Source organism: Lutra lutra, chromosome 9 (assembly GCF_902655055.1).
Source record: "Lutra lutra chromosome 9, mLutLut1.2, whole genome shotgun sequence".
NCBI lineage: Eukaryota > Metazoa > Chordata > Mammalia > Carnivora > Mustelidae > Lutra > Lutra lutra.
The window spans coordinates 100265366-100284551 of NC_062286.1; the positions used below are offsets into that span (position 1 = coordinate 100265366).

Below are 19186 nucleotides of genomic sequence, written 5' to 3' on the forward strand. Positions count from 1 at the left end.
AGTTCAAGACCCGTGCTGGGCTCCACACTGGGCGCAGGTGTGGAGCCTACGTCAAAAAAGTTAAAAATGTTAGAAAACAAGCAAGCCAGCCAGATACTGCTGCTTAGGGACACGCATGTGCTCAAAGCCATTTTGAGAGACAGGACCCAGGCTGACCTGGACACAGGTCACCAAGACACAGGTGAGGTGGGGGCAGGGACAGGAAGGCCGCTGGGTATGGCATATGCTCTACTCTTAGGCTTAGGAGGCAGATCCTTGCATGCTCACCTGAATGTTATGCTCTTCACATGCATGTGTGTTCCATACGTTCCACACGTTCTCTCCCAGCTAGCAAATAGTGTCATAAATTTTTTTAAACACAAGAGTGACAACACTTCATCTTTAGTCACTGCTTTGTCTAAACAGCTCCAGCAATCTGACTTGCCTCCAAAGAGAATATCTAAAGAGGCAAAAACTCTTGATCACAAACTTACAATTCTCAAGTGTGCAGCCTGTCAGACAGAAGGAAGTGCTCTTCAGTAGTATTACTCTGACACTCCTGGATTCAACTGAAACCCAGCTCTGGACGCCCCTGCAACATGGCTGAAACTGCTTAGTCTCAGGGTGCACACACAGACACCCACTGCGGACCAGAGCCGTAGCACTCAAACTTCTTCTGAAATTTGACGTTTGCTATCATTACCATTTACTTCTAAAAAGAAATGTTAGCCAACCCCCACAAAACTCTCATGAGTGCAATTTGTGTGGGAGAAAACGTATTTGTGAAAGCATCCGCTATAGTTTCAGAACAAACAAAAGCTGCTCCACCCCGCTCCGAGATAAATCTGTAATTAGGCACGTCTCAGTTCTCAGGATGCTATCAGGAGTATCACCTCCTGAGGGGAAGTTTGCTAACAATGAAATAGAGCAGAGAAGCGTTGCTCACACAGCCATCCATCCTACTGTCTGGATTCTCCTGACTCAAAATACACATAGTATGAGACAGACCCAGGAAACAGTACAGGTACTTCTCCTCACCCATCAGCCCCACTCTGAGGAAGACCTGAACGGGTCTGAACATCCTGAACGGGTATTGTTGTCAAGTGTCCTGTGCCAATAAGGTCCTAAAAAGACTAGACAACCTTTGGGTTACTCTACCTCACTCTACTTTCCTGATTCCCACAACCAGACACCAAAAGAGAGAGGCTGAGCAGCAACAACCTGTTTGGAACTGGGGCTGGCCCCCGCTGCTCCAAGATGCTCTTTGCATTTCCCGGGAGCTAGTTGGAAAGACAAACTCTCTGGTTCCACTCAGACTAGCAGATCAGAGCCCATGCTGGACCAGACCCCCAGGGGGGGTTCACGTGCACCTAAAATTTGAGACACACTGGGCTGAAGGACTTGTCTTTTTTTTTTTTTTAAGATTTTATTTATTTACTTGACAGAGAGAGAGATCACAAGTAGGCAGAGAGTCAGTCAGAGAGAGCGGGGGAAGCAGGCTCCCCACTCAGCAGGGAGCTCAGGCAGATGTGGGGCTCGATCCCAGGACCCCGAGACCACGACCTGAGCCGAAGGCAGTGGCTTAATCCACTGAGCCACCCAGGCGCCCCTGAAGGACTTGTCTTAAACTGAGGATGCAGAGGGAATACCATCTTAAATTAAACTACAGCGAGCTGCTTTGGAGAGGGGCTAATGGAGGTTGTGGGGAGAGGGAGTATTGCCCAGCCCCCAGCCATGTCTTGCTGGGGCTTCTGACCAGAAGCCACAACACCACGAGTGCCTTCCCTCTTCCCACACCCCAGGGGAACCTTTCAGCCAGCTTATCCCTCCAGCCTTGTAGCTAAGGGGTTACTAACATCCAGTAAGTGGTCTATGCCTGACAGGGAGGCCGGGGGCCAGGAGGGGCTCATCAGATTCTGAGTCAATGGAAGAGCCAAATCCAAACCCCTCCAGGCTTCTCTCCCTCCACCACCCCTACACACACAAACACTCTCCCAGCTCCTGGCTTCCAGCTCCTAGCCTCCTCTTCCTCCTCCAGCCGGCCACACTGCCCATGGGAAACCCCTCTTTGACCAATACAACCAACTTTTGTAACTTCTCAAAAACCAACTCCCCACCCCCACCCCATCAGCTTCATGGAAGGGGGATACTGAGTGCAAGGGATTCTAGGCCTCCACACTGCTATCAAGGGTAGCTTCATTTAATCTGTTTTATACACTCCAGTTCTGCATGGGGCTTTAGCTAAAATGCAAGATTCCGCACCTAAAGAAGTATGAAAAGGACTTACAGAGACTTCTGCAACTACCTAACAATGTTCCCTGCCTCATCCTGTCCCCTTCCAATCTATCCTGTACTCAGCCACAGATGCAGTCAAAATGCCAAGTCGATGGGTGTGTAAATAGCCCTCCCTAGCAGCATTATTCATAATGTCCATCAAGTGAGGCAACACAAATGTCCATCACCTGACAGACAAAATGTGATAGAGCTAAACAATGGAGTATTATCCGGAAATAAAAGGACTGAACTAGTGTTATATCTTACAATGTGGATGAACACTTAAAACATTATGCTAAGTGGAAAAAAAAAAAAAAAAGCCAAGCACCAAAGACCATATAGAGCATGATTCCATTTATTTGAACTGTCCAAGGCAGGCAAATCTGTAGACGCAGAAAAGAAAACCACTGCTGCCTGAGGCTAGAGATGGGGGCAGGAATGGGAAGCAAGAGCTAAAAAGCGCTGGGCTTTTCAGTGGTGATGGGAACGTTCTAAAACCCATTGTGGGGATGGCTGCACAATTCTGAACATAGTAAAAGTCACTGAACTGTACACTTAAAGTGGGTGAACTGTATGTGAATAATATCTCAGTAAAACAGTAAAACTGTTGAAAAAATAAAGTCACTCCCCATTTAGAACCCTGGATCAAGTCAATGCACCCTCAGTGCCTTCCAGAAAATTCTCCTTGAACTGGCCTGAAAGTGCTTCATTTCCCACTTCTCTTCCCCTTGCCTTTCATGCTGTAGGATGTCTAAACTCTCCCAAACCCACCCCATCACCCTGTTTCCTGCCCAGACCTGTGTGCATGCCTAGACTCCAGGACCACCCCACTCCTAATCATCTTCAGAGCCTAAGCTTCAGCATCCTGGTCTTCTCTGGGAGCTGGACGGAGGGCCACCTGCCAGCCCCCAGAGTAGTCCTGCCCCCAGCACCGCAGGAGCTCAGGAAGCATCCAGTCTGGCCTGCAGCTCTACAGCTCACAGTCAGCTCTGACCGGCTTCCATGCATGCAGCCAAGCACTGGGCCTGACCCCAGCACCTTGCCACAGCCTGCCTGGGAAGGTGCATGCCATCCCTCCACCAACTCCTCACTGCCACAGGCCCCAGCGACAGAAGCCCACACACCATCCTCACCGGCTCTCAGTTCACAAAGCCAACAGGCTCCTAAAACACAAAGACAGTAATTCTCCAAACTTAGTCTCCAACATTTCCTTTCTCTGGGAAAGAGAAAGTCACTCCCAAGCCCCTTCTCCCCACCCTTCCATTGGCAATTGACATCTTAAGAAAATGCTGTGTCCCCATCTCCTCAGTCTGGACTGGACTGGGAGCAAAAGTGCAACAAAATGGCAGCAAACCATACCAAAGCCCTGGGATTAAATCTGGATCTTCCACAACAGGCAAAGGAGCGACATTCCCTACTGAGACCACCTTCCTGAGAAGAGGAGTAGAATTCCCAATCAGCCAACAGGGCTCCCTCAGAAACCTCTCCAAGATGTCACTCTCTTCATGTCCATGCACAAAGTAACTAAATTTTGGTGCCAACATCTTACATTTACACTGATGATTAACTGGGCTGAATTATGTCAGTACTCTGTAAGGAAAAAACCTGGATTGACACGCCCCCACCATCATTGCTGTGTTTGTGGTGTGAGATCACTTATACAGTGCAATTTCGTGATGAGAATACAAATATGGGCTCACGAGCGGACAAATAAATTGCACAATTTTCAATTATGACATCAAGATCAGGAACATTTCTGGACAAACAGATGAAGAATGAGTTTGACGAAGCAGGAAAGGAAAATGCCTCTGCTGTCACTAGGAAGGTCAGGCTGGCAAAATAAATGTCTAAACTTCAGGTTCAATCAGTTATTCACAGGCCAGCTATGCCAGAGGCCTTTCCATGCCACACCCATTCATTCAGACACATCCCTGAACCTGTGAGGAGCCCGAAAAAGTGAACTTGAGGACAAGCCAATCAATGTTTTGGCACCAAGCAACCTCCTCTACTAAGACAAAACCATCCAGATGGAGGGAGCAGCACACAAAGATTCCAGTTCTCTAGAACCAAGCACAGCACCCAAATGCCTGGAAAGAGCCCAAGAGTAGAGCAGAGGGAGACAGGCTTCCAGCATTCCTCAACATCTGCCTCTGATCACCCAGGAAGGCCTGTCTGAATTCCAAGGGATAAACACCACACCAGACACAGACCAAGATGCAGGAATGAGAGAAAATGCTGACCATGCCTTGGAGGTTTCTTGCTAGACATCCACTGAAGCACAGTTGTAACTGGGAGGCCAAGTCCGAGAAAATGCTGATGGAGTACAATGACGACACTGACTGCTGTCTCGGAGAGAGAGATGTAATCAACTGAAAACAGACTGTGACTAGGAGTCAAGGTCTAAGGGTGAGACAACCTGGGAGCGCCTCAGAGTTCAAAACAAGACTATCACGGAATCTTACTCAAGATGACCATGGCATCTTACAGAAAATGTTAGCAAAAAGTAGCTCCTGGGGGTGCCTGGATGGCTCATTCAGTTAAGCACTCAACTCTTGGTTTAGGCTCAGGCCAGGATCTCATGGGCCATGAGAATGAGCCCCATGTTGGGCTCCACACTCAGTGGGGATTCTGTTTGGATTCTCTCACTCTCCCTCTCCTTCTGGCTTTGCCCCACTTGTGCACTCCCTCGCACACACTCTTTCTCTAAAATAAATAAACCCTCTTACACTGTTGGTGGGAATGTACGTTGGTGCAGCCACTTTGGAAAACAGTGTGGAGGTTCCTCAAAAAATTAAAAATAGAGCTACCCTACGACCCAGCAATTCCACTACTGGGTATTTACCCCAAAGATACAAATGTAGTGAAAAGAAGAGTCATATGCACCCCAATGTTCAGAGCAGCAACGTTCACGATAGCCAAACTGTGGAAAGAGCCAAGACACCCCTCAACAGATGAATGGAAAAAGAAGATGTGGTTTATACATACAATGGAATATTACTCAGCCAACAGAAAGGATGAATACGCAACTTTTGCATCAACATGGACAGGACTGGAGGACATTATGCTGAGTGAAATAAGTCAAGCAGAGAGAGTCAATTATCATATGGTTTTAGTTACTTGTGGAACTTAAGTAATAGCATGGAGGACAGTAGTAGAAGGAAGGGAAGAGTGAAGGGGGAAAGATCATAGTGGGAAACAAACCATGAGAGACTATGGACTCCATGAAACAAACTGAGGGTTTTAGAGGGGACGGGTGGGGGGATGGGTTAGCCGGGTGATGGGTATTAAGGAGGGCACGGATTGCATGGGGCACTGGATGTCATATGCAAACAATGAATCATGGATCGCAACATCAAAAACTAATGATGTACTGCATGGGGACTAATGTAACATAATAAAATAAACACATCCAAAATATAAAAAATAAATAAAATAAATAAATTTTAAGCAACAACAACAACAGTGGCTCCTGCTAAGGCACAATGCACTTGTCAGATGAGAGAACCAGATCCAACAGAACTGGGCCCAACAGAACCATACCCGACAGAAACAAATTCTGTCAAACTTCTGACTTCACCACAGAAGCTAAGGAACAGCTTCGTAACTATTTCCTCATAAAAATATAAATCCATGTAGGGATGCCTGGGTGGCTCAGTCAGTTAGGCATCAACTCTTAGTTTCAGCTGAGGCCCTGATCTTATCAGGGTCATGAGATTGAGCCCCGTGGCGGGCTCCGCACTCAACGGAGAGTCTGCATCTCTTCCTCTCCCTCTGACCCTCCCCCTGCTTGTGCCTTCACAAACACTCTCTCTAAAAATAAATAAAATCTTTAAAAAAATCTTTTTAAATAAATCCATTTAACATCCATTCCATTACTTTAAAAAAGAAAAAAAAAAGAAATAAAAAGAAAAAGGAGGCAGCATCTTAGTCCAATTTCTATTATGTAAGCACTAGTTTGCTCTGGAGGGGCCTATGACAGGTCGCTGACAGCTGACACATTTCCTTCCTTGGAAGTCTTACACAAAAATGAAATAGATTCCCAATTATCTGAAACCAAAATAATATTTGCAAATACTTTAAATCTTGCCAGAGGAATGGAGGGCTCTTCTTTTTAGGACAATTTGGAGAAAAACGAAAAAATATATACTATTTAGTGCCCATTACAGATCCCAAATCATGTTCTAGGTTAGAAACATAATACATAAACTATGACTGAGTTATAGGACAATATTCATGTTACTGTTTGTCTTGATAATAATATTTACCAATGGAATTTTGAAATCTATTACCACTTAGTATAAGCCAATTTATTAAAAACAATCAGCAACTATGGTAGAAGAACTGAGGTTTCTGGCCATGGAATTCTCAAAGAAGGCTGAGGACAAATAGCAGACAAAACACAAAAGCTCAGGGAATACAAGTCTTAGAGCACAACCCCAACCTCTGTCTCCTAGCTTTTTCTTTTCTGAGCACTTGCAAGCCTACATATCCACTCCTTTTAGGTATGTGATTTTTACTACAGATTCCTGAATACCATGAGGCTTCCTGGACTGAAACATGGCTTGCTACCTGAAGCCTGAATTTTATCTTCCTAAATGCAGCGCAGTGTTTTCACATGTCCCCAGCAGGTGTGGACCTGAAGCTGGCAACAAGCAGTAAGTGTCAGGTGACTGAGAAGGACGCCTCATTCCAAACACTGGTCATTTTTTAGATTTGTATGGCATTTCCCCCACAAATTTTCCAGTGCAAGGGCCTCTTGGAGAAAATAAAGTAGGCTTTTTCCCCACACACTCCTGGTTCCACATCTCTAAACTGGCACCATCTGGATGAAGTCAACATGCTTAAAGGTGGACCATCCTCACTGGAAGAGATTATGCTGAGTGAAATAAGTCAAGCAGAGAGAGTCAATTATCATATGGTTTCACTTATTTGTGGAGCATAACAAATAGCATGGAGGACAAGGGGAGATGGAGAGGAGAAGGGAGTTGAGGGAAATTGGAAGGGGAGGTGAACCATGAGAGACTATGGACTCTGAAAAACGATCTGAGAATTTTGAAGGGGTGGGGGGTGGGAGGTTGGGGGCACCAGGTGGTGGGTATTGTAGAGGGCACAGATTGCATGGAGCACTGGGTGTGGTGCAAAAATAATGAATACTGTTATGCTGAAAAAAATAAAAAAATTAAAAAAAAAAAAAAAGGTGGACCATCCTCTACATGCCCCTTGCTTGGGCTAAAAGTATCCAGAAAGAAGCAAAAGCATGTACCCACCTCCCTAGCTCTCTCTCCTCCTCTTTCTCTTGCTTCTCCCTAAGAGGAAGGACTCTGGGACCAAATTCCAGGATATTGCTGGGTCCAGTTTGTTAGCAAGAAGGGTCACTTGGTGTTAAAAAGTCACACACATGGGGCCTCTGTCTCTCTTTTCCACTTCCTTTCTCTATACAATTTGGATGGGTGTTCAAGGCTGGTCCATGACAACATAAGCCACTCATCAACCTAAATCAATGTGTATAGACTCTGAACTTCAAAGCCTGACGTCAGCCTTCAGGCAGTAATTATTCTAACCTATACTAACATAGGACTTTCTTAACTTCCCATGAACATCTACAACCACTGTCTTAATCACTTCTCTGCTTTGCTACTCACTGCTGTCAGCTTGTCCTTGTTTATGGGATTCTCCACACTGTACCTAAAATTGGCAGTTATACTCTGATGTAACTTTAGTGTTTATAATCAAGAACTCATATAAAAACAGAAAAATAGGAAAATACTATTTATTAAAGCAAAAAAGAACATCACTCTTCTGTAGAACAGGAGCTCTGGACACCTAACTATATTTCTTAAACTAGGACATTGTGTTCAGAGGCACCACTCTTGACACACCTCAGTGGGAGGTGCTCTCCTTTCCTGCCCATTCACCCTGCCCCCATTCTTCCCTGCTGACAGAATTCCTACTGAGTGCACCCTTGACCAGTAGATCCCTCGGGGGCCACAGTTTAAGCCATCATGGCCTATGCACCCCATGAATCTTGCCAGGTATTGAGTGAGACAAAAGTATGAAACAGGATGCTGGCCAACAAACATGATAGAAGTTTGCTAGATAGAGGCTTTGGGGAAGGTCCTAAAAAGGGACATGAGATAGAGATGGTCCTTCTGCCTCTGGCCACTGCCATCTGTCTGCATGAAACTCCTGGAAATACGCTTAGAAAGGTGAATAAAGGCAAAGCACTTAGAAGGGTAAGTGGAAAATAGAAGGAACCTGGACCTGGTGGACCTTACTTGCACCATGTTAAGGAAGGCTGACCTTTAAACGCTTTGTTATGTGATACAATAAATGTCTCTATCATTTAAGTCACTTTAAAAGTTTTTAGACCTATTGCCAAAATATACAAACTCACAGAACCATCAAGTGTAGGAAGCAATAGGTTAAATGTTGTTACTCTACTCAAGAACTGGCACAAACATGCGTGTACCGTCTGCGAATCCCCTGTAACAATCTCTTGTGTTATTAAATAAGTCACAGTCTTTAGTATACATTGCACCTTCCTGTGCACATTACACATTTACACCTGCATATTACCATGTAGAAGTATAAACACAAAACGAAGTACACTGCAGTGTGAAACGTGAACCATGTGTTGAAAATCAGAGCTCACTGCAGAAAACAGAATGTTTGGAATATGATGATCATTACTTCTTGTGATCAGCCTGGCAATAGGCTCTACTCCACAAACTAAAAATTTTGGAAACACAGAATCCTTTGGAACATGCCTGCTTTGGTGAATGCATTACCCAGGCAGTGTAGGTGAAGCTGGATAAGTTTTCTAAGATAAAACTATTATGTTTTTTTAAGATTTTATTCATTTATTTGACAGAGATCACAAGCAGGCAGAGAGAGAGAGGAAGGGAAGCAGGCTCCCCACTGAGCAGAGAGCCCAATGCAGGGCTCGATCCCAGGACCCTGAGATCATGACCTGAGCCGAAAGCAGAGGCTTTAACCCACTGAGCCACGTAGGCACCCCCAAGATAAAACTATTGTTATCAGTAGTCTGCCTCACGATACAGCAAAGCAGCACTTCTCCTGCCCTTTCCAGGACTTCCCATGGCCAGGGACATCTGTCAGTGTCTGGAGACATTTTTGCTTGTCACAGCTGGGCGGAGGAACTACTGGCATCAAGTAGGCAGAGGCCACAGATGCTGTTAAACATCCTGCAAGGCCCAGGCCAGCCCCCAACAATAAAGAATTATCTGGCCTAAAATAGCAACGGTGTCAAGGTTGAGAAGCCCCAGTCTAAAGCGATGTTGACTCCTTCCACAAACCAGACACAAAAAATTGATTTCATTAACTTAATAATTAAATCTCCAGCATTTATTGTATGTTGTGTCTGTGTTTTATGCTTGCAGAAAAAAGGGACAGTATTTTCAGATTTCAAGGGAACCCGGTATACAAATTTCAGGCTTGCCTGAAATCTGCTCTCTTTGAATGATGATTTACAAAGTCCCAGTCAGCCATTTACCCAGCATTTCTACACTAAGCCCGTTCCTTGAAAGCATACTTTGCAGATTCAGCAAGTCCACCTACCTATAAGACGTCTCTTATTCTGCCCTCAACAGTGCAGCCTTCAGAGTGTGCCTGTGATGAACAAGCACAGTCCCCAATGATACAGCTGGATTGTAAAATTCGTGCAGATGGTGAATGAGTCAATAAAAAATACATTTATCTAGGCCAGATAAACCCAACATAAAAGTGTTAAATCTCTAATCAGGCATACACTTAAGAGAAGTTATCAAATGTGGTGGATATCTTAAATTCACATGTAAAATCTTTCCCATCCCAGCTACATGACCATCCTAGTCACTTTCGCTTAAAATGCATATGCCTAATTCCACAGGGCATGTTGTACCTGACTGCACCATCTCTGTGCCTTTCCACCACTGGATTCTAACCCAGTGTCCCAGGTATGTTAGGATTCCAAGAGAAGCAAGTTGCCAGGATTGAGCAGAGTGGTCAAGGCCTACCTCCAGGGGACCCCATTCTCACAGACTATATGGTTCAAATGCATCCACTCAAGTTGTAAGAACACGGGACTACACCAAAGGAAAGGGCATAGGGAGACAAGAGAGGGGCCTGAATGAGGTGTGTACTGGCCAACATGTGCATTAAAGAATGGATGGCCAGGGCAGACTTGTCATCTGGAGCCTGGCTAACAGATGTGGATCAGAGGAAAACAGTGCCAAGACCCTCATGGAACCCCAGGACATCTCCAACTCAATGCTAGAGAACTACCTGAAGAGAATGGTGTCTCCTCATCTCCCATGATGCACAGATGCTGATATGACCCCCTGTCCCTCCTCCAGGACAGAGCACAGGGCTGGAGCTAACGAAGAACCATCGCTGCCTGCCCCGCCCCTGCAGCTTCCCATCTGTCTCTATCATCACCCCAAATGACCTTCAGAGTCTGCAGAATGTTTTCGAACTCAAAAGGAACCAAGAATGGTTTTGAAAGTGGGAGCAAAAAACACTTCTCACAAAAAACTACCCGTCCCAGATGGGTTTACAGACACATTCAACCAACATTTAAGGAACAGATCATTCTAATCAGATAACATGTTTCCAAAGTAACAGAGAAGAGAGAAAAAGAGAGAACATACCCAACTCATTAATTCTAAGAGATAATACTAACTCCATTACAAATCAGATAATAATAGAGCAAAAAAAAGGAAAATGTAAGCCAAGTTCATTCGTAAACATAGAAAAGCTCTACACCCAGCATGGGTGGCTCAGTTGGGTAAGTGTTGGATTCTTGATCTCAGCTTAGGTCTTCAACCTCTGTGTTGGGACCATGGTGCCTACTTAAAAAAATAAATAAACAAAACCAGATAAAAATAAAAGAAAAGCCCTATGCAAAACTTAACAAACCAAATCTAGCAAAAAAATGATGTATCATGACCAAAACTGGCTTTTGTCAAGAAATACAAGGACAGGGGTGCCTGGGTGGCTCAGCTGTTAAGGGTCTGCCTTCAGTTGAGGTCAGGATCCCAGGGTCCTGGAATCAAGCCCCGCATTGGGCTCCTGGCTCCATGGGAAGCCTGTTTCTCCCTCTCCCACTTCCCCTGCTTGTGTTCCCTCTCTTGCTGTCTCTCTCTCTCTCTCTCTCTCTCTCTCTCTCTCTGTGTCAAATAAATAAATAAATAATAAACAAAAAGAAATGCAAGGATAGTTGAACACTAGAAAATTAGTCTGCTTCACTACACTAACAGGGTTCAGTGGGGGTGGACCCATGTGGTTGCCTCAGAATGATGAACACTGCTTGATAAAATTCAACATTCACCCATGTTAAGAAAGTAGAAAAAGAAAAGGACTTCCTTAAACCTGATAAAGAGTATTTATGAAAACACAACAACCCAACTCTACCTCAATGGCAAAACAAGAGAAGCATGTCCTTTAAAATTAGGAAAAGACAAGGGAGTTTCCTCTCATCACTTCCATTCAGCATCCTACTGAAATACTAAGTGAGTAAGATAAGTAAATAAAAGGCAAAGAGATGATAATGCCAGAAGTAAAAACTGTCATAATTCTCAGCTGCTATGACTACATGGAAAACCCAAAAGAATCTATAGTCTACAGATTGTAAAGTACTAGAAAGTCTGTTTAAAAAGGTTGTTGGATATAATACCTAAATTAATATATGTGTCCTCAGAAACAAAATCCAGCCCAGGAAATAGTTAAATCACACTTAACATGTAAATAAACTTTTAAAAACAACCAGTTAGGAGTAAAAATGAGGATCTGCTGATAAAGCACTAGAAATCCAATAAAGATGAAGAAAAAAGATGAAAACAGAATAAACTAAACACATATTTCCTGAAAATCTTAGGTAATTCAGGAGGAAAGGGCCAAGTTTATCCACTTCTCAAAGGAAAGAGGCCTAGTTGCTTAAAAGATTTTCTGCAGGTAGGTACAGATGAGGTGACCTGGTTTAAGAATGTTTCATGTCTAGGGACGCCTGGGGGGCTCAATTGGTTAAGCATCTGCCTTCGTTTCAGGTCATGATCCCAGGGTCCTGGAATCAAGTCCTATATCATGCTCCTTGCTCAGCAGTGAGCCTGCTTCCCCCTCTGCCACTCTCCCTGCTTGTGCTCTCTCTCTGACTCTGACAAATAAATAAATAAAAACCTCGAAGAATGTTTATGTCTGATCTGCATTTGTGTTGTTAAGAAGTGCACTTTAACAGTCAATGGCAAAAAACCTATTGGTTATTCTTCTCCCTGCTAAGCCAGACAGAAATGAGTACTGATACAACCTGAGTATCGCATGTGATCTATTGGATCTAACACTTTACAAACTAGACAGGGTTCTCCACCCAAATCGGAAAAGACCATAATGTTATTTACACTTTAATGTTATTACACTTTGAGGTCCGAGCTCTAAGAGAAAATCATCGCCTATTTGTCCCACTCTTTGACAAAACAAATTATTCCGACAAAATGATTTTGAATGCTTTGCTACATTTTTACATAAAAATAAGTGTCCTAAGTCATAGCAAGGGCCGGGGTCTGGGATGCCGGCACCTCTGTTACGATAGTAGGGACACTCTCGGCAGGAAAATGGCAGTTTTCCCCGTCCCTCACATGTACCTCTTGGAGGCTTGAGTCCTGGTACACCTCTCAGTCTCTGGCAGCTTGTTTTGGAAAAACAACCCAATCCATAAGATGCTATGCTCTGGGAAACACAAAACAAAACCTGTTTTCACAACTCCCATCCCAGTAATTATTAGATATGTCATAATGTGATGTTCTATGTCACATTTCATGTAACTGTCCCAGCCACTGTAGCTGACAGGAGATTTTTAGGAGCAAATCCCTCAGAAGTCACGTTTTAAGAAATCATCTGCGAAACTGGCTTAGGATGTAGCTTTAGCTGTGCATAAGTAAGAGACACTCTGCCTGGGGCGCTGTTAGAAACTAGGTTAGGGCAGTGAGACACAGAAAAACACACAGACATTGAAAATATTCATATATGCAGAAAGTTACACAAAAATACAAAATAGGAGACATGCTCCAAGGAAGGACAAAGGCCTGTAGCTAGCTCTCTGCTCATGGCAGAGAGGGAGGTAAGTCAAGCATCCGGTCTGGCCTCCAGCCAAGGTGAAGAAGCAGAGCCCCAACCACCATCCTGCCTCATTCTGGGTTCCTATGTGGGCCAAAGGGAACATCCAAGAAGTTTTCCCTAACTTGGAGAGGTCTAGTTAACAAGCTGGCATCTTTCCTCCTCAACTGCTTTTTGAAAATTCTCTGAATTTACATATGATGTTATTTTAGATTGAGCCATATAAAATTGCAATATTGGTAATAAAATATGGTCAAAGAGCAACAAGTTCATATGGTTCAGCCTAATATAATCTATGTAACATGTATTCCTGTATATCACACATTATCAAAATTTTCTATTAGAGATAATATAAATACAATATTGCATCAATTACTGGTGACCAAAAAGGGGCTCTTTGTTCCGTATTTCTAATTTTGAAAAATGTAAGCGTCATTCCACTAACTAATAAGCATGGATCTCCAACTTTTCATACAAAATAAATCTCTTTATTAAACTAATGTTACCTGAAACTTCAAAGCTCATTGAGGATTTTTAAAGAAACAAATTAAAGATCCAGTCAGAGAAACTGATAAAGACTGGCTAAGAAAACCCAACTCTACTCTTAAATTGAACCCCTTGTTGCTTCTTTCCATTTGGTTTTCTTTGGGTATTTTCTTGAGAGACTTATAAACAAGTTTCCTAGAAACCCAGGCAGATCTTTTCTTTCTTCTATTTTCTCCTAGTTCTTTTCACCTTCTAAATCTTTAATCCTGGCCTATGAACTGCCATATTTTTTTCCAGTTTCAAGGAGAATGGCACACTAATTTCTCCCCTTCCACTGGCACCCCTCTGTAGAGGAAGTTTTGAATAAACACAAAGTAGCTAGTTAAGTAAAAGGCCTAGCTGATTACATTCAGCTTAAATTCTAAATCTTCTAAGGGGATAGTCAGAAAGATTAAAGTAACAGGAACTCTTGCAATCACAAACCCAAAAGGAGATAAACTTGCTTCATTATAAAAAATGAGCTACTCTTTCACTTAAATCAAAATTTATAAAATCACAGGCCAGCCTTTTATGTTATTTTTAAAAGACTGCAAGATTTCCTTCCAGAATAAAGCAAGCCCCAAAATGTCTCAGGCAGGTTAGGTCTTCTCCTTCTATGAGTCAGAAGGCAGGCCCTGCATGAGTCTGTGGGCCTCCTCCTGAGACTTGAGGTTGGCCAAGCAGATGTCTGAGAAGTGCGCATGTCACAGTGAGAGTCTGGCCTCTGTGTGGAGGAGTAAGGACAAGTGATACTGCGGCCCAACCAGTCGGACCCCACGTGCCACAAACCAGAATCTGGAAACATTTTAGAGCCCAGGATCCCGCTCAGTCTTAAAACATTGCTTCTCCTTTCTGAAAGTGGAGAAATGTTATAGCCTTTTTTTTTTTTTTTAAAGAGAGGAATATAAATGCTTCTGGGATATCAAAGGGTTTAGATCCTGAATGAACATTTAGATGAACTGAGTGAAAAAATCACATGGATTACATTTGCTGGAAAAAAACACAAGGCTTTGAAAACGGATGGAGAAAGTACCACTGAAAAGTGCTGGATTTTATTAAATACCAAATGCCTGAAAAATAGATTGAAACATCCAGTAAACCAAGAGCATGGCAAGGTTGGCCTTTCCTTAGTATAATCTCTTTTTTTTTTTTTAAAGATTTTATTTATTTATTTGACAGAGAGAGATCACAAGTAGACGGAGAGGCAGGCAGAGAGAGAGAGAGGGAAGCAGGCTTCCTGCTGGGCAGAGAGCCCGATGCGGGACTCGATCCCAGGACCCTGAGATCATGACCTGAGCCGAAGGCAGCGGCTCAACCCACTGAGCCACCCAGGCGCCCCCTTAGCATAATCTCTTAAAGGATATTAGTAGGTCCAACTTCATTTCAAATGACTTGATTTGCATTTCAAACATGACATAAACTAGGTCAGACAAGAGTCGGCACCAATGACAGACTCCACATATACCTGAATAGCCGTACACCAGAGATCAGCACCAAAAGCTTCCCAAGGAAAAAGCGCTGTCTACAGAGAACAAAAAGCCTGTGAATTAGAACCTGATACACTAACCTTTAGAAATTTGGGGGAATTTTCAGAGTCCAAAGACTCCGTAATGAGGGAAGAAAGCAAAAACAGTTTTGTCAACTTTTGATTAGTTTTCATTTTATAGATTTTACCCACAGAAAATCCCAGAGTCTCCTTTTAAACAACGGTTTCAACCCCTTCCCCCATCCAAACAGAAGTTCCAAGATGTCTGTCTGATTTGGTGACTTGGTTTGGTTTGGTGTTCTCTGCTTACTGAGACTGTAGCCCAGCCCAGGGCCACGCATAGCCGTAAGAATACTGGGGACAATTGGTGTGGAGAAAGCCACATCCTGAGATGAAGCAGATGTGCAGACAGGCTCACCAACTTCAGGGACAGGTGAGAAGACCCACCTGGCATGCTGCACACTGCGGGGAAGCAGGGCCCAGGTAAAGGGAGTGGTCTAGCAGGACAGTCATTCTTTCACAAGGAGGTGCCCTGGGGTTTGACCTCAGGGACAGGGCTTACTATCTCCAGGCTCCAGAGAGAATGGGGCAAGAGAAAGTAAAGTGTCAGGTCTCAGGTGAGTACCCGGAACCAGAGCCGAAACCCACTATCAGAGCTGGACCAACAGCAGATATGGCAAAGGCAGAGTCCATATCACATACCCCTGGGGTCCGGGGTCAGGACTGGTCTTCAGACTGTGGCTGAGCAGACAACTCGGGACAGGAAGATCCTCGAAGCCTGGGATCCAGGATGGACCTGGGCAATGGAACCAGAGACTTAAAAGCCTAGACACACAAATGACAACAGACATTGTTTCGTATCACACACAGGCACTTGGCTATAGGGGCAGGAATGTCAGCAGTCAGTCCCCCTTTGAGGTGCGAACACACAGCCTATTTTGACAAATCTTCTAGTTGAAGTAAGAAATAAGTTTTGCTCCAAGGGAAAATTTTTAAAACTTCTCCAGGACTCAGAGGATAAATCATATCTAACACTCTTAATTGCTCCTACCTGAGCAGGACACCAAGCAAAGGGACCTGAGTCCTCTTACAGGATGGACCCACTGGGCCCAACCTAGAGAACAACCAGTAACCAGGTTGGCCTCCAGCTTGGTCAGGGGCAGCACTGAAGGAAGCAGAACCAATCCAACCCATCACTCAGCATCTGTGCTTAATCAGCCTGTGTATACAAAGAATCACTGACCTGAACCAAGGGGGGAAACCCTGCTTATCCTAATTAGTGGACCTGTGAACAGCAGGGGCAAGGAGAAGTTCTAAAGCTAACTTCAAGCAGAAAAGAACTTGCGGTGAAAATAATTATCCCTACAGCAAGAAGTCATCCACACAGAATATGGGGATTCATGGGGGCAAAACCAGCTTTAATACAACTCATGTGGTGAGGCGGCAGCACACGAAGCCAAACAACATGTTACTCGGGTGAAAGTAAATACATAAACCTACAGTGGCTACAAAATGGGAAAATCACAAAGGTAATTCAGTTGAAAAATATGTATTGAGGACAGCCTTCTGATTTCATGGGTCAGAAAGTGCGGCCTAAGAGGTAAAGTGACTTGACACAACAACACCCTATGCTCACCTGAGAGCCCCCTCTTTCTCATCCTTCCTTTTGAGCCTCACAATGATGTAGGGGCTGAGGAGGCCTCACAGTCATGCCCATTTGATAGGCAGGTGAACTGAAGGTCAGAGAGCTCCCAGCCTTCTCAGGTTCACATTTATAGGGAACAAGAGAGCGGAGCTTCCCTAGTCTGAACCAGGGCTCACCACATCAGGACAATGAAAACATCTAATAATGACCCACTCTACCCACAGTCATGCCAGGTCCAGAAAGGGATGTAAAGCCAGGAACAGACCTTACCCTTGGGGAGAGAACACCTGTGTGCTACTGAAGACAAGAACTCCATGGTCTCAGGCTGGGGACCCTCAAGAACGGGTAGAGCCCAGAGGAGCAGAGAGAATTCTCAGCCCAGAGGCAAAACATGAAGCAGCAGAGAGAAGTAAACGTGAAAGAATGGCCAGGAATGAGCAATGCAGAAGAATCAGCCTCTGGCTCCAACTAAGGAGTGATGAGCCGATATGGTCAGATAAAGATGGGGACATGAACCCAGGCCAAGGATCCTCCAAATCCTCGCTCCAGCAACAGAGACCAATTCAGGAACATTGGGAATCTCAACCAGTCACACCCAACCCACTGTGATCCTGTCAGGTCCTTGCCCCAGCTCTTAAGGAGAACTCGATATCCCTAGAAGAAGCCTGGCCTGCTCCTGCTGGGACAGCTCATCCAAGCCAACTGAAGAGTCAAGTCCTGACCTACCCCCAGGGACCCTGGGATGATTTTAACAAGAGGACATTTCTGAAGGAGCAAAAAGGTTTAGGGAAGAAAATAGGTGTTTAAAATTAAAGCTTCTTCTATTGTCTTTAGATACACACTTACAAAGCCAGCCACTACATGAAACAGTTCCTGAAATGCCAAGGGGACACGCACCAGGAAGAAAGAGCAATTGGAAGAGGAGCACAAAGAGGTTTCTTTCAAAGAGTGACCTCTGCAAAGGATGCCCCCGTGGGCCAGCCTCAGCAGGAGGCCACCAAGGAGCAGCAGAGGCTGCGGCAAGCCCTGAAAGCAGCTCACCAGCAGCCCCTTCCCGGCCAAGGCCCAAGGACCAAAGAGATCACTGGGGGAATGGAAATGGAAATGCCCAGGCAGGGGAGGGAAAGAGAACACATTAAACGGTAATCCCATTACAGGGTGATCCAGTGACAGTCAAACCCCTAAAGCTGTGCCCAGATCCCTCTGCTGGAATTGGTACCTTATGTGGTGTGGCGAGGAGGAAGGTCTGCACGCGAAAGGCTTTGTATGAACTGAAGAAAGAAGACTCCAGGGGCAGCACAGCTATTGGTAAAATAGGTTCCATGTGAGTCAGTGTAAAATCATGACCACTTTAAGCTGAGATAAAGCCAGGCAGACAAACACCCAGGATGCTTCCAGATCTCCCCTGTGTGCATCTGGGGGCTTTATTTCCACTGGAGACCTACATAGATGCAGGGAGCCCACTGCTGCTTTATTAAAAGGTCTGTGAGAGGGGAAGGACCTAATTTTACCATGTCTATCTCAATTGTTAAGGTTTGGTTTTCATATGGTCACTCAGGTCAAGTTCCAGGCTAACCTGTAATCTAACAATCCCTTTTATTTAAGGCCACCTGCGACCCAGACCTAGGGAGACTGGTACAGCCATGCTGACATCTGACCTTGTAGTGAGAGCCACTACTGTTATGCCTGAGTTTTCGCATCCGAGAGACCACCAAGGAGCCAAGCACCGATGCAATCACACGAGGGTTTATTTGACAAGCTTAAGCTTGGGCCCAAGTATACCCCACACAGCAGAGGAGGGACTTGGACCCCGAGGTGACATGCTTAAGCTTGGGCCCAAGCATACCCGACGCAGTGGAGTAGGGACTTGGACCCCGAACCAGATTACAGTCAGAGTTTTTGTTTTATTTTTTTTTAAAGATTTTATTTATTTATTTGACAGAGAGAAATCACAAGTAGGCAGAGAGGCAGGCAGAGAGAGGAGGAAGCAGGCTCCCTGCTGAGCAGAAAGCCCGATGTGGGGCTCGAACCCAGGACCTGGGATCATGACCTGAGCCGAAGGCAGCGGCTTAACCCACTGAGCCACCCAGGTGCCCCACAGTCAGAGTTTTTAAAGGCAGAGTAGGGGTGGACTCCACGGTGGGTGAAGACATAGGGGACTGTGCATGATG

General features: G+C 44.7%; 1 protein-coding gene across 6 annotated transcripts in view; it reads right to left on the reverse strand.

Moving 5' to 3' along the window:
• The window catches only part of DTD1 (D-aminoacyl-tRNA deacylase 1), a 205911-nt gene that overhangs the window by 30738 nt on the left and 155987 nt on the right, over positions 1 to 19186 (reverse strand). For 3 of the 6 annotated variants that reach the window (XR_007130142.1, XR_007130141.1, XR_007130140.1), the window contains one exon: positions 268 to 439. The exons of the other annotated variants lie outside the window; for them this stretch is intronic. The gene's annotated coding sequence lies outside the window, so the exon portion shown is untranslated. The remainder of the gene's footprint in view (positions 1 to 267; positions 440 to 19186) is intronic. 6 annotated transcript variants of the gene reach the window in all.